Genomic DNA, 13,362 nt, shown 5'->3' on the forward strand with positions numbered 1-13,362 from the left:
TTTGCCCCAAAATGTCAGATTAGAGATGGGCCGGTAATGACTCAGTACTGCAGCATCAAGACTGCTCTTCTTTAGGAGAGGCTTTATGACCGCAGTTTTCAAAGACATTGGGAATGTTCCAGATTGAAGCGACATGTTAACTATGTGAGTGAATTGTGCTAACAAACTGTTCAGCACAGACTTTAGAAATCTGGTGGGTAACACATCAAGGCAGCATGTAGATGAACTCAGACTGGTGATGATCTCATGGACAGTTTTGTCAGTTACTGGTGCAAAGTGAGTTAGCTCTAAGTGTCTTGGTGGTTTTAGGGTAATTTTTTTGCATTGTGGGATTTATAGCATTTTTAATGCCCTGAACTTTGTCATTAAAGAATAATGCAAACTCATTACACTTGGATGTGGAAATTAGTTCTAACGGCAGCTGAGCTGGAGGGTTTGTTAATCTGTTTACTGTGGCAAACAGGACACGCGAGTTGCAGCTTCCAATAATTTCAGAGACATATCTTTCCCTAGTTCTACATAAGATTAGGTTGTACATGTTCAGCTTCTCTTTGTAAATCTCTTTTTGAACCTGGAGCTTTGACTTGCGCCATTTCCGTTCGGCCCTGCGGCACTCCCTTTTCTGTGCCCTGACCGAATCATCATTTCTCCACGGCGCCTTCTGCTTATTTTTAACCATTTTAGCCTTTATAGGGGCGATGGTGTCCAGAACATTCAAAACACTAGATGTAACAGAGTTCAACAAATCATTTACATTAGAACATGAGACATTTTCAAAGTTTATCATTTCCATAAACAGTGCACCTGTGCCATCACTTATGTGTCTCCTCTGAACAATTGCAGGACCAACCGGAGGTTTGGGAGAAACAGACAGGTCAAAGAAGACACAGAAATGATCAGACAGAGCAACATCGATCACATTAACATTTGAAATATTTACCCCCTTTGTAATTATGAGATCTAGAGTGTGTCCTTTGCTGTGGGTGGGGCCTCTCACATGCTGAGTAAGACTGAAGGTTTCAAGGACAGCATCAAGCTCTTTAGCGTTTCTGTCACAAATATTATCAACATGCACATTGAAATCACCTGTAATGACCAAACCATCAAAGTCTGTGCATATGACTGAAAGCATCTCAGTAAAATCATCAGTAAAACTTTGGCAGTGCTGGGGAGGCTTGTATAAAACAATGAAGAGAATGGATGGAGACCGTTTTAGCTCCATTTTAAAGGATACATACTCAAATGATGAAAACACCCCAAAAGAACAACCTGCGGATAATTATTTCATCTCTAAAGACAGCACAGACTCCACCCCCTTTTTTGTTTTCTCGTGTTTCAGATTCAAACTTAAAGTTGGGTGGAGCAGATTCTATCAGAACTACATTTCCTGTGTTTTTGTCAAGCCATGTTTCAGTTAAAAACATAAAATCAATATTATAAGAAGAAATAAAATTATTAATTAAGAGAGATTTGTTACATAAGGATCTGACATTAGTAGCACATTGCTTTTGTCCATCCTATATTGTTATTTATTTTTTGGGGAAAAGGATAGCTGTGTAGTGAAAGAAGATGTAGGTTAAAAAAAGACCCATGATTAGACATTTTGAAGCAATTTGAGCCTATTATGGGTACATAACCCCATAAGCAATATGCACAGGACACTAGCCTCCAAAATCTGGGATTGTGGATTTCAGGTCCGTGATCTAATAGGCCGAGCCAGAAGGATTTTTTATTGGTCTCAAGCTTTCACTGTATTTTTCCAAAGATGCAGTATTGTGGTGGCCAGGTGGTCAAGCCGATGGGCAAGAAATCCATTGGCATTGCTTCATATTTCTTAGAACCCTGCTGGAAACATACCTTTCTCTTCCCCCTGACCAGCAAAGGACGTCACCTGCTTAACAGTGCTTGATTTGTAAATATATAGGTACAGGAACACTTGTGGACTGGGTGATCAGGCCAAAGAAGTTACTGTAACACACAAAAAGTGACACACATGTAAGTAAAGTAACAACTTGTGCCATAACCAGTAAAATATGAATTAAAAAAAAATACAGAATAGAATTTTTTATCCGATCACGGTTTCTGTTCTGTTTCTATTCTATCTGTTCTGTTTTTGTGCATTCTATCATTTCTGAGCATTTTTAATGAAGGGGATGTAGCTCAGTGGTAGAGCACATGCTTTGCACGTATGAGGTCCTGGGTTCAATCCCCAGCATCTCCAGGCAATAGTACATCTTTGCTAATTGGCACATTGCGCTGCATTGCTTTTTAGAGACCTTCGCTTAAATTCATCACATCAGCACACGTGGAGCCCCAGTGGCCTAATGGATAAGCCAGGGATTGTGAGTTCAAGTCCCATCTGGAGTGTGTCAAAACTGTTTTCCGCTACAGTGAAGTTTTTAAGTAGTTTTGGGCTTTGAGCAGTATAAACGATGGGAGTGTCTGCAGAGCCGCGGCGCGCGGCCGAAACTGCCATGTTATTTTTGTGCCGGCCGCGCGCCGCGGCTCCTGAAACTGCTGCGCTATTTGAACGCGTTTTAGCGCCGTTTTAGACCGCGCCGGGTTAAGGTTAGGGTTAGGGTTAGGGTTTAAGGTTAAGGTTAGGGTAAAGGTTAGGGTTAAGGTTAAGGTTAAGGTTAAGGTTAAGGTTAAGGTTAAGGTTAAGGTTAAGGTTAAGGTTAAGGTTAAGGTTAAAGTTAAGGTTAAGGTTAGGGTTAGGGTTAGCGTTTAGGTTAGGGTTAAGGTTAAGGTTAAGGTTAGGGTTAGCCATGAGGCTATAACGGGCTATAAGGGAAATGCCGCGGTCCCTGAAACTGCGCGGCCATTTGACCGCGCTGCGCCTCTCCAGCCACGGCCATAAATGATAGCTCCTACTCTTTGGCTAATGGATATTCAAAAATCAAAATTGCATCCACAAGCTTAAAAAAATCAATAAATACATTGTGGACTGTCACCTTGCCATATTACAAGGCAGTGATTTTTTAGATACCTTTTGTTGAAATATGAAATATGCTTGATAGTGCGTCTTATCCCATCTAAAAAAAAAACTCTATTAAAAATCACAAAGTGGCTCTATTTGGCTGAACCAAAAGCAAAATACAAATCCCGAGATATGTGCTGCTTTAAAAATGCATGTTTAAAAGCTGATGACCCAACTATGCACTGTTCCTTAACCTCTCAAACATCAATTAGGCTTATGTTACAATTCAATCGGTTACTCTTGATCTTTAAATTTCTCATATGGTCTAGGGGTTAGAATTTCTAGTTCTCGCCGAGGCAGCCTGGGCGACATTCCCAACTTCCAATATGGGTATGTCTTGCCAAACCTGAGCTTACAATGCTTAATAAAACATGCTGTCTGCAGATATCATTGAAGCAATCCTGCAAGAATTCATGGAGGGTTAAATCTGGTAACGTAATTGCGTTGGTTTCAGAGAATAATGTGTATCATTTCCACTTTCTTAAACTCAGAGTGTATGCCTATTGTTGTTGTGGCCGAGAGGTTAAGGCGATGGACTCGAAATCCATTGAGGTTTCCCCGCACAGGTTCGAATCCTGTCAACAACGTCTGTTTAGCAGCACAGTTTTTGAGGTTTCGTTCCATTCTATAAACCAGCATGTTCGCAGATGTTTAACCCTTTAGGCGCCAGAGATTATGGATGAAATAAATGTATAAATAAAAAACTTCCTGAGATACAGAGAACTGAAGCCGGGGCACAGCTCTGGGTCGGCAGTGCCCCTGGAGGCCCGTAGAAGCTCCACACTCCAGTTTATTCTTGGATAAAAGGGCACCCAGCCGGTCTCGAACTCGCGTGAGGCGGAGCAGGGATCATCCACCCCGCACACGGCCAGACTTTGCCCGGCCAGGGAGCACCTTCTGCGGGTCGGAGGCTCCGGGTCGGAGCCCCTGGAGCCTGGAGCCCTCACCGGGCCCCGAACTCGGCTGCCGGAGGCAGTGCAGTGCCTCATGGATAAAGGGGCACCCAGCCGGTCTCGAACTCGCGTGAGGCGGAGCAGGGATCATCCACCCCGCACACGGCCAGACTTTGCCCGGCCAGGGAGCACCTTCTGCGGGTCGGAGGCTCCGGGTCGGAGCCCCTGGAGCCTGGAGCCCTCACCGGGCCCCGAACTCGGCTGCCGGAGGCAGTGCAGTGCCTCATGGATAAAAGGGCACCCAGCCGGTCTCGAACTCGCGTGAGGCGGAGCAGGGATCATCCACCCCGCACACGGCCAGACTTTGCCCGGGGAAGGGCCACTCTGGCTGGGCATGGCCCCCACTGAGCACCCCCTGGAACCCCTGGAGCCCCCGGAGCACCTCCAGAGCCACCCCCCACTCTCCCCAGACTATGCCCGGGGAAGTGCCACTCTGGCTGGGCATGGCCTCCGCCGAGCACCCCCTGGAACCCCTGGAGCCCCTCCAGAGCCACCCCCCACTCCTCCAGACTCACCCCGGGGAAGGGCCACTCTGGCTGGGCATGGCCTCCGCCGAGCACCCCCTGGAACCCCTGGAGCCCCTCCAGAGCCACCCCCCACTCCTCCAGACTTTGCCCGGGGAAGGGCCACTCTGGCTGGGCATGGCCCCCACTGAGTACCCCCTGGAACCCCTGGAGCCCCCGGAGCACCTCCAGAGCCACCCCCCACTCTCCCCAGATTCTGCCCGGGGAAGGGCCACTCTGGCTGGGCATGGCCTCCACTGAGCACCCCCTGGAGCCCCCGGAGCACCTCCAGAGCCACCCCCCACTCCTCCAGACTCTGCCCGGGGAAGGGACACTCTGGCTGGGCATGGCCTCCACTGAGCACCCCCTGGAGCCCCCGGAGCACCTCCAGAGCCACCCCCCACTCTCCCCAGACTCTGCCCGGGGAAGGGCCACTCTGGCCGGGCATGGCCTCCGCTGAGCACCCCCTGGAACCCCCGGAGGCCCTCCAGAGCCACCCCCCACTACTCCAGACTAACCCCGGGGAAGGGCCACTCTGGCTGGGCATGGCCTCCGCCGAGCACCCCCTGGAACCCCTGGAGCACCTCCAGGGCCACCCCCCACTCCTCCAGACTCACCCCGGGGAAGGTCCACTCTGGCTGGGCATGGCCTCCGCTGACCACCACCTGGAACCCCTGGAGCCCCCGGAGCACCTCCAGAGCCACCCCCCACTCTCCCCAGACTCTGCCCGGGGAAGGGACACTCTGGCTGGGCATGGCCTCCGCCGAGCACCCCCTGGAACCCCCGGAGGCCCTCCAGAGCCACCCCCCACTACTCCAGACTCACCCCGGGGAAGGGCCACTCTGGCTGGGCATGGCCTCCGCCGAGCACCCCCTGGAACCCCTGGAGCCCCTCCAGAGCCACCCCCCACTCCTCCAGACTTTGCCCGGGGAAGGGCCACTCTGGCTGGGCATGGCCCCCACTGAGCACCCCCTGGAACCCCTGGAGCCCCCGGAGCACCTCCAGAGCCACCCCCCACTCCTCCAGACTCTGCCCGGAGAAGGGACACTCTGGCTGGGCATGGCCTCCACTGAGCACCCCCTGGAGCCCCCGGAGCACCCCCAGAGCCACCCCCCACTCTCCCCAGACTATGCCCGGGGAAGGGCCACTCTGGCTGGGCATGGCCTCCGCCGAGCACCCCCTGGAACCCCTGGAGCCCCTCCAGAGCCACCCCCCACTCCTCCAGACTCACCCCGGGGAAGGGCCACTCTGGCTGGGCATGGCCTCCGCCGAGCACCCCCTGGAACCCCTGGAGCCCCTCCAGAGCCACCCCCCACTCCTCCAGACTCACCCCGGGGAAGGGCCACTCTGGCTGGGCATGGCCCCCACTGAGCACCCCCTGGAACCCCTGGAGCCCCCGGAGCACCTCCAGAGCCACCCCCCACTCTCCCCAGATTCTGCCCGGGGAAGGGCCACTCTGGCTGGGCATGGCCTCCACTGAGCACCCCCTGGAGCCCCCGGAGCACCTCCAGAGCCAGGCCCCACTCCTCCAGACTCACCCCGGGGAAGGGCCACTCTGGCTGGGCATGGCCTCCGCCGAGCACCCCCCTGGAACCCCTGGAGCCCCTCCAGAGCCACCCCCCACTCCTCCAGACTCACCCCGGGGAAGGGCAACTCTGGCTGGGCATGGCCTCCGCTGAGCACCCCCTGGAACCCCTGGAGCCCCCGGAGCACCTCCAGAGCCACCCCCCACTCCTCCAGACTCTGCCCGGGGAAGGGCCACTCTGGCTGGGCATGGCCTCCGCCGAGCACCCCCTGGAACCCCTGGAGCCCCTCCAGAGCCACCCCCCACTCCTCCAGACTCACCCCGGGGAAGGGCCACTCTGGCTGGGCATGGCCCCCACTGAGCACCCCCTGGAACCCCTGGAGCCCCCGGAGCACCTCCAGAGCCACCCCCCACTCTCCCCAGATTCTGCCCGGGGAAGGGCCACTCTGGCTGGGCATGGCCTCCGCCGAGCACCCCCTGGAACCCCTGGAGCCCCTCCAGAGCCACCCCGCATTCCCCCAAACTCAGTCTGGGGACGGGCCACTCTGGCTGGGCATGGCCTCCACTGAACACCCCCTGGAACCCACGGAGCACCTCCAGAGCCACCCCGCATTCCCCCAAACTCAGTCTGGGGACGGGCCACTCTTCCCCGGGTTGCAGGCTCTGGGACTCCGGGGATGACCACCGGGGACCAGGCCCTCCCTTCGAACCCGGGGACCCACACTTAAGCACCCCCACACGGGCTACACACCCTTGTTTCAGCCCCCTGCAGGTCCAAGCCCTTGGTACTATACCATGGAAGTCCGTGCCCTTGGTACTCCGACTGGAGTACCAAGGGAACGGCCCAGCACTCACCACAGAGGCTCGCGCCGGCCCCGGCCCACCTTTCGTCCCCGGGTACCCACACTTAAGCACCCCAACACGACCTACACACCCTTGGTGCAGCCCCCTGGAAGTCCGTGCCCTTGGTACTCTGAGCCACTTTAAAACATAAAAAGCACCAGGACCCCAAGGCCCTGGCTCCCCTGTTCCCTACACCACACTTGGAGGCAGGGCCCTTGCCCTCCACTGGCTGCCCCCGCGCCCAATAACCGAAGAAGAGAGGGGGACCCGGAGGCCGGCCTACTAGGGTAACAGGTTTAATTTAGAGCCGGGGCTCTGGACCACAAATGCCAACAACCCAGCAGTGCGCAGGAGCCTTCGAAGCTGGATGAAACCAGAACGGGGCCCTACGATGGCGGTGACCAGCCAGTTGATAGCAAAGTGAGCCCTGGACAGGCGCTGCATTTGACAAACTCAGAGACGAGGAAGGGACCGGAGTCGGACCAAATATATCATCTGGCGCTGTGTCCAGCGTAAGGGTGAGCCAGCGCAAATCAGGACCACAAATGCCAACAACCCCGCAGTGCGCAGGAGCCTTCGAAGCTGGATGAAACCAGAACGGGGCCCTACGATGGCGGTGACCAGCCAGTTGATAGCAAAGTGAGCCCTGGACAGGCGCTGCATTTGACAAACTCAGAGACGAGGAAGGGACCGGAGTCGGACCAAAAATATGCGCCGGCCCTGCCCCCCGCCCCGCGCAGAGCCATCGGACACGTTGAGGCTGAAGGGGACTGGCGCAGAGCCCTTGGGCCCAGGGGCTAAGCGCAGCCATCATCCTTCAAGCCGCGCCTCCTGCTGCGCGGGGGTGAGTGACAATGTGCTCGGACTGTGGTTCCGTCGGACGCGTTGAGGCTGAAGGAGACTGGCGCAGAGCCCCTGTAACAGGGGCTAAGCGCAGCCATCATCCTCCAAGCCGCGCGTCCGTCAGTGCGGGGGTGAGTGACAGTGGGCCTGGACTGTTGTTCCACCGGACGCGTTGAGGCTGAAGGGGACTGGTGCAGAGCCCCTGTGCCAGGGGCTAAGCGCAGCCATCATCCTCCAAGCCGCGCGTCCTTCTGCGCAGGGGTGAGCAACAATGGACCCGGACTGTGTTCCCACCGGACGCGTTGAGGCTGAAGGGGACTGGCTCAGAGCCCCTGGCACAGGGGCTAAGCGCAGCCATCATCCTTCAAGCCGCGCGTCCTTCAGTGCGGGGGTGAGTGACGGTCCCATCTCCGGAGACAAGGGGCCAGGCGCGGGGGAAGCCAGTCAGACTGAAGCCCCGCGCCTGGTGGGACCTCTGTCTCGGCCTCGCTTCCAACGTGTCCGGCGTGAGGTTAGCCGGAGCAAACCACAGCCGCAAAATGTAAACAAACCCGCAGTGCGCAGGAGCCTTCGAAGCTGGATAAAACCAGAACAGGGCCCTACGATGGCGGGTCTTGAGTGCCAATAGACCAAGCTCCTTGTCTGGTATACATAGAACCATGATTTGTACCATTTTCATGGTTGATTCATGGATGATCCCTGCTCCGCCTCACGCGAGTTGGACGGCTGGGTGCCCTTTTATCCATGAGGCACTGCACTGCCTCCGGCAGCCAAGTTCGGGGCCCGGTGAGGGCTCCAGGCTCCAGGGGCTCCGACCCGGAGCCTCCGACCCGCAGAAGGTGCTCCCTGGCCGGGCAAAGTCTGGCCGTGTGCGGGGTGGATGGCCCTGGGTCTGGGCGGCGCTAAGATCACGGAGCGGGTCACCTCCGCGTACAGCCCGTGGTCAGCGTGACACCGTGCTCTGCCCCGAGCAATCAGAGCAAACAGGAAGCTTCTGGAAGTGCCCGGGAGTCTGGTAAAATCAAGCCGAAAATAGACCCTCTCATGCCGGGTCTGAGCGGTGCTTAGAGCCCGGAGGAGCGCGGAGCGCGGGGCTCCATTCAGAGGCTCCGTGATCCGACGCTCACCTCCGCACCTCCGAACCATGACTTGACATTACGGCTGTGAAGGAGCCTTGGAAGCTGGATAAAACCAGAACGGGGCCCATCGATCGCGGTTCTCGTGTGCCCGTCAAACGAGCTCCTTGCCCGGTAGCCGCTCAACCAGGAAATGTACCTGTTTCGATTGCGAAAAACGTCATTCTCAAAAACCGCCCGCCCCTCCCTCCCAGCATTACCATTTTGCACATTCCGCGTGAGAGCAGCGTAAGAATTTCTCGGGAGCAGCGTGATTTAGCCCGGGAATCTTGAGCTTAACGCTTATTCCCACGAGCCCAAAAAACGACTAAGTCCAACGGTATATAGTGTACTATTGCCGAAAAACGACAGAGTCGCTCGGGTAAAGTGTACTATTGCCGAAAAATGACAGAGTCTTTTCAGGCATAGTGTACTATTTCGGTTTTTACTCTAAGTCCCTCAGGGGCATATGGTGCTATACTCTGATGGTCAGATCACCTCCAGGCCCCAGGGGAGTGCTTTTCTGGGGGCAAACAGTGCACTGATGATGGGGGATTATTTCATTTTGCTCATTTTGGTGTTTTTTCACATTTTAACCCATTTTCACCCCTTTTGCTCACAACTTCATACTACGGCCCGGAAAAACGACAGAGTCCCTCGGGTATAGTGTAATATTGCCGAAAAACGACAGAGTCCCTCGGGTATAGTGTACTATTGCCGAAAAACGACAGAGTCCCTCGGGTATAGCGTACTATTGCCGAAAAACGACAGAGTCCCTCGGGTATAGTGTACTATTGCCGAAAAACGACAGAGTCCCTCGGGTATAGTGTACTATTGGCTGGAAGCTCGGTTTTTTTTCTAAGTCCAGCAGGGGTATATGGTACTATATTCTGGTGGTCAGATCACCTCCAGGCCCCAGGGGAGTGCTTTTCTGGGGGCAAACTGTGCACTGATGATGGGGGATTATTTCATTTTGCTCATTTTGGTGTTTTTTCACATTTTAACCCATTTTCACCCCTTTTGCTCACATCTTCAAACTCGGGCCCTGATTACAAGTTCTGACCAAATGATGACAAACACGGTATTTATTATGTATTTTTTTCATTTTTTTTATTTTTCCAACTTATACATCCATCATTGGTGCCAGGCAGGTTGTGGAGAAAGCAGTGAAGAAAGGAGAGAGCCATCACAGAAAAGATGTCCATCCAGGGTCAAGGTACCCTGCACTTTTACATATCCAAATGACAGCATTTAAAGTTTTTTAGCGTATGGTATCTCTCGTTGCATGGAACCGCACAGAGGCCAACGCCACACTGACGGCACCTGTACTTTGTTTGCCGCCTGCCTTTGGTACGAGAGCGGTCAGAGCACACGGCGCAGTCTGGACGTCCCTCTGCTTGACAAAGCCAATGACGCTCTGTGAGTCTCTGTGGCATTTCACCCTCCGGTCTTGAGCGCCTTTCTTGTTTTTTGGAGTGATCAGCCAGTAATGCATCAATAATGTTCTGAATGTAAACCTTTAAAGGTTTGTGTGGGCCTGGAGTGGATTTGGTGTATATGATGTGTGAGTTGACAATACTTATGCTTATAATGGCATTGAATATGCGATGATACCATTTCCGGGACCTGTGTGGAAAGAGGTATGTCTTCATCCTCTGGTCAGCAGTGTCCACTCCACCCATGTAGGCGTTGTACTGGTCGACACATACAGGTCTTTTGATGTCACGGAAGCCAGTGTCATCTGTCTTGGATCGGATCCTCCTCTGAACACAATCATTTCCATGGACTGTGGACAACATGGTGAGACGTTTAGTATCGTGCCAAGCACAAGCCAGGAGTTTTCCCTTTCTGCAAAAAACTGGGTCATCTCCTTTTTTCAGCTGTAAGACACTTTTACCAAGGCATTTTGGCATCCCCAACCTGGTAATCCTTACCGTCCCACACAGTCCAGTTTCCAAATCTGCTAATTCATTTGCAATTACAGGCGAGGTATAGTAACTGTCCATGTAAATCTCGTGTCCTTTGCCCGTAAAGGGAGAAACCAACTCACGGACAACTGCGTGTGTTGCACTGATGTTGCTTGCATTATTTTTGTACTGTCCAGTGTGCATTGACCAGCGCAAAACATACCCTGAACAGCTTTCACTCAGGGCATACACTCTATAGCCATATTTGTCAGGTTTATTCGGAGAGTAACATTTTAGTGAAGATCTCCCCTTGAAAGCTATTGTCATTTCATCTAAAGAAAGCTCCTTGATTGGACTGTAAACTGCTGCAAATTTGGGAATAATCAAATCTATTATTGGGCGGACTTTGAACAGTTTATCGTGCCCGGGCTCGCCTGTTCTCACATAATCATTATTGTTGACAAAATGAAAGAACGAAAGAATGATTTCAAATCTGTTTCTTGACATTACATTTCCAAATCCAGGCGTTTGTGTAAGCCAAAATGTTCCCCAGTAATCCTCGATTTCAGGTTTCTCAACAAGGCCCATGGAGAGATGCAAAGCGAAGAAAGCTTTCATTTCGGTGACTGATACATCATACCACTCAAGAAATCTTGAATGTGGCTTCAGAATCATAGGTGCCATACACTGATGTGCATATCTATTTGTCTCATCAGTAATGAAAGTCCAAAACTGATCGGTCAGAAAGAGTGACAGAATATCAAATGGATTAGCATCCGTCAGATCCATCTCTCCTGTGTAGCCAACTGGGTCTTCAAAAGGTTTGATCCATGCCTCAAATACCTCGACCTCTCTCAGCATGTCCCAGCTCTCATCCACCGGGCAAGTTTTACTGCAGCCACTGGTTCCACTGGTTCCTCGCCTCCGTCTGTCCTTTGCACCTGTCCGTTGTTTCGAAGTCCCTTCATCTCCACTTGGAAATCCATCGTCACTCTCGGGGAGATAATACCCTTCAGAGTCAGAATCTGCTGTAAATTGCATGCCACGTGTACTTCCTCCAGCCATTTTTTTCCTTACCGGATCTGCCCTGGATCATACCTGGCTAATAAAGGGAAGTTGCACCGAACCGACCAATGACTGAAGTGATTCATTTTCTACTATTATTTCATTAATTTCCTTGTACGGTAAAGTTGCATTTCTGCGACTTTGGCGCTTAAAGGGTTAGAATACAGAGTTTTTGGTTTCAATACCTTATCATCTGCTGCCATCTTCTGTATTTTTTGTAAATAAAGGTGGACAAAAATAAATAAATATTTGACAAACGCCAAGCCTAGCCCCAAGCCCCAAGGACTGATAACCCTTTAGGCGCCAGAGATTATGGATGAAATAAATGTATAAATAAAAAACTTCCTGAGATACAGAGAACTGAAGCCGGGGCACAGCTCTGGGTCGGCAGTGCCCCTGGAGGCCCGTAGAAGCTCCACACTCCAGTTGATTCTTGGATAAAAGGGCACCCAGCCGGTCTCGAACTCGCGTGAGGCGGAGCAGGGATCATCCACCCCGCACACGGCCAGACTTTGCCCGGCCAGGGAGCACCTTCTGCGGGTCGGAGGCTCCGGGTCGGAGCCCCTGGAGCCTGGAGCCCTCACCGGGCCCCGAACTCGGCTGCCGGAGGCAGTGCAGTGCCTCATGGATAAAAGGGCACCCAGCCGGTCTCGAACTCGCGTGAGGCGGAGCAGGGATCATCCACCCCGCACACGGCCAGACTTTGCCCGGCCAGGGAGCACCTTCTGCGGGTCGGAGGCTCCGGGTCGGAGCCCCTGGAGCCTGGAGCCCTCACCGGGCCCCGAACTCGGCTGCCGGAGGCAGTGCAGTGCCTCATGGATAAAAGGGCACCCAGCCGGTCTCGAACTCGCGTGAGGCGGAGCAGGGATCATCCACCCCGCACACGGCCAGACTTTGCCCGGCCAGGGAGCACCTTCTGCGGGTCGGAGGCTCCGGGTCGGAGCCCCTGGAGCCTGGAGCCCTCACCGGGCCCCGAACTCGGCTGCCGGAGGCAGTGCAGTGCCTCATGGATAAAAGGGCACCCAGCCGGTCTCGAACTCGCGTGAGGCGGAGCAGGGATCATCCACCCCGCACACGACCAGACTTTGCCCGGCCAGGGAGCACCTTCTGCGGGTCGGAGGCTCCGGGTCGGAGCCCCTGGAGCCTGGAGCCCTCACCGGGCCCCGAACTCGGCTGCCGGAGGCAGTGCAGTGCCTCATGGATAAAAGGGCACCCAGCCGGTCTCGAACTCGCGTGAGGCGGAGCAGGGATCATCCACCCCGCACACGGCCAGACTTTGCCCGGCCAGGGAGCACCTTCTGCGGGTCGGAGGCTCCGGGTCGGAGCCCCTGGTGCCTGGAGCCCTCACCGGGCCCCGAACTCGGCTGCCGGAGGCAGTGCAGTGCCTCATGGATAAAAGGGCACCCAGCCGGTCTCGAACTCGCGTGAGGCGGAGCAGGGATCATCCACCCCGCACACGGCCAGACTTTGCCCGGCCAGGGAGCACCTTCTGCGGGTCGGAGGCTCCGGGTCGGAGCCCCTGGAGCCTGGAGCCCTCACCGGGCCCCGAACTCGGCTGCCGGAGGCAGTGCAGTGCCTCATGGATAAAAGGGCACCCAGCCGGTCTCGAACTCGCGTGAGGCGGAGCA

The 13,362-nt window shown here is 54.4% G+C and overlaps 2 non-coding genes across 2 annotated transcripts; both read left to right on the forward strand.

Annotated features, from left to right (window-relative positions):
- Positions 1-2,149: 2,149 nt before the first annotated feature.
- Positions 2,150-2,221, forward strand: trnaa-ugc (transfer RNA alanine (anticodon UGC)). Its single transcript has one exon. It is a non-coding gene; the product is annotated as a tRNA-Ala (tRNA).
- A 1,264-nt stretch (positions 2,222-3,485) lies between these two features.
- Positions 3,486-3,567, forward strand: trnas-cga (transfer RNA serine (anticodon CGA)). Its single transcript has one exon. It is a non-coding gene; the product is annotated as a tRNA-Ser (tRNA).
- The last annotated feature ends 9,795 nt before the right edge of the window (positions 3,568-13,362 follow it).

This window comes from Eucyclogobius newberryi, unplaced genomic scaffold (genome assembly GCF_026437365.1).
Source record: "Eucyclogobius newberryi isolate DKJ021-1_F unplaced genomic scaffold, fEucNew1.0.hap1 SCAF_60, whole genome shotgun sequence".
Lineage (NCBI taxonomy): Eukaryota > Metazoa > Chordata > Actinopteri > Gobiiformes > Gobiidae > Eucyclogobius > Eucyclogobius newberryi.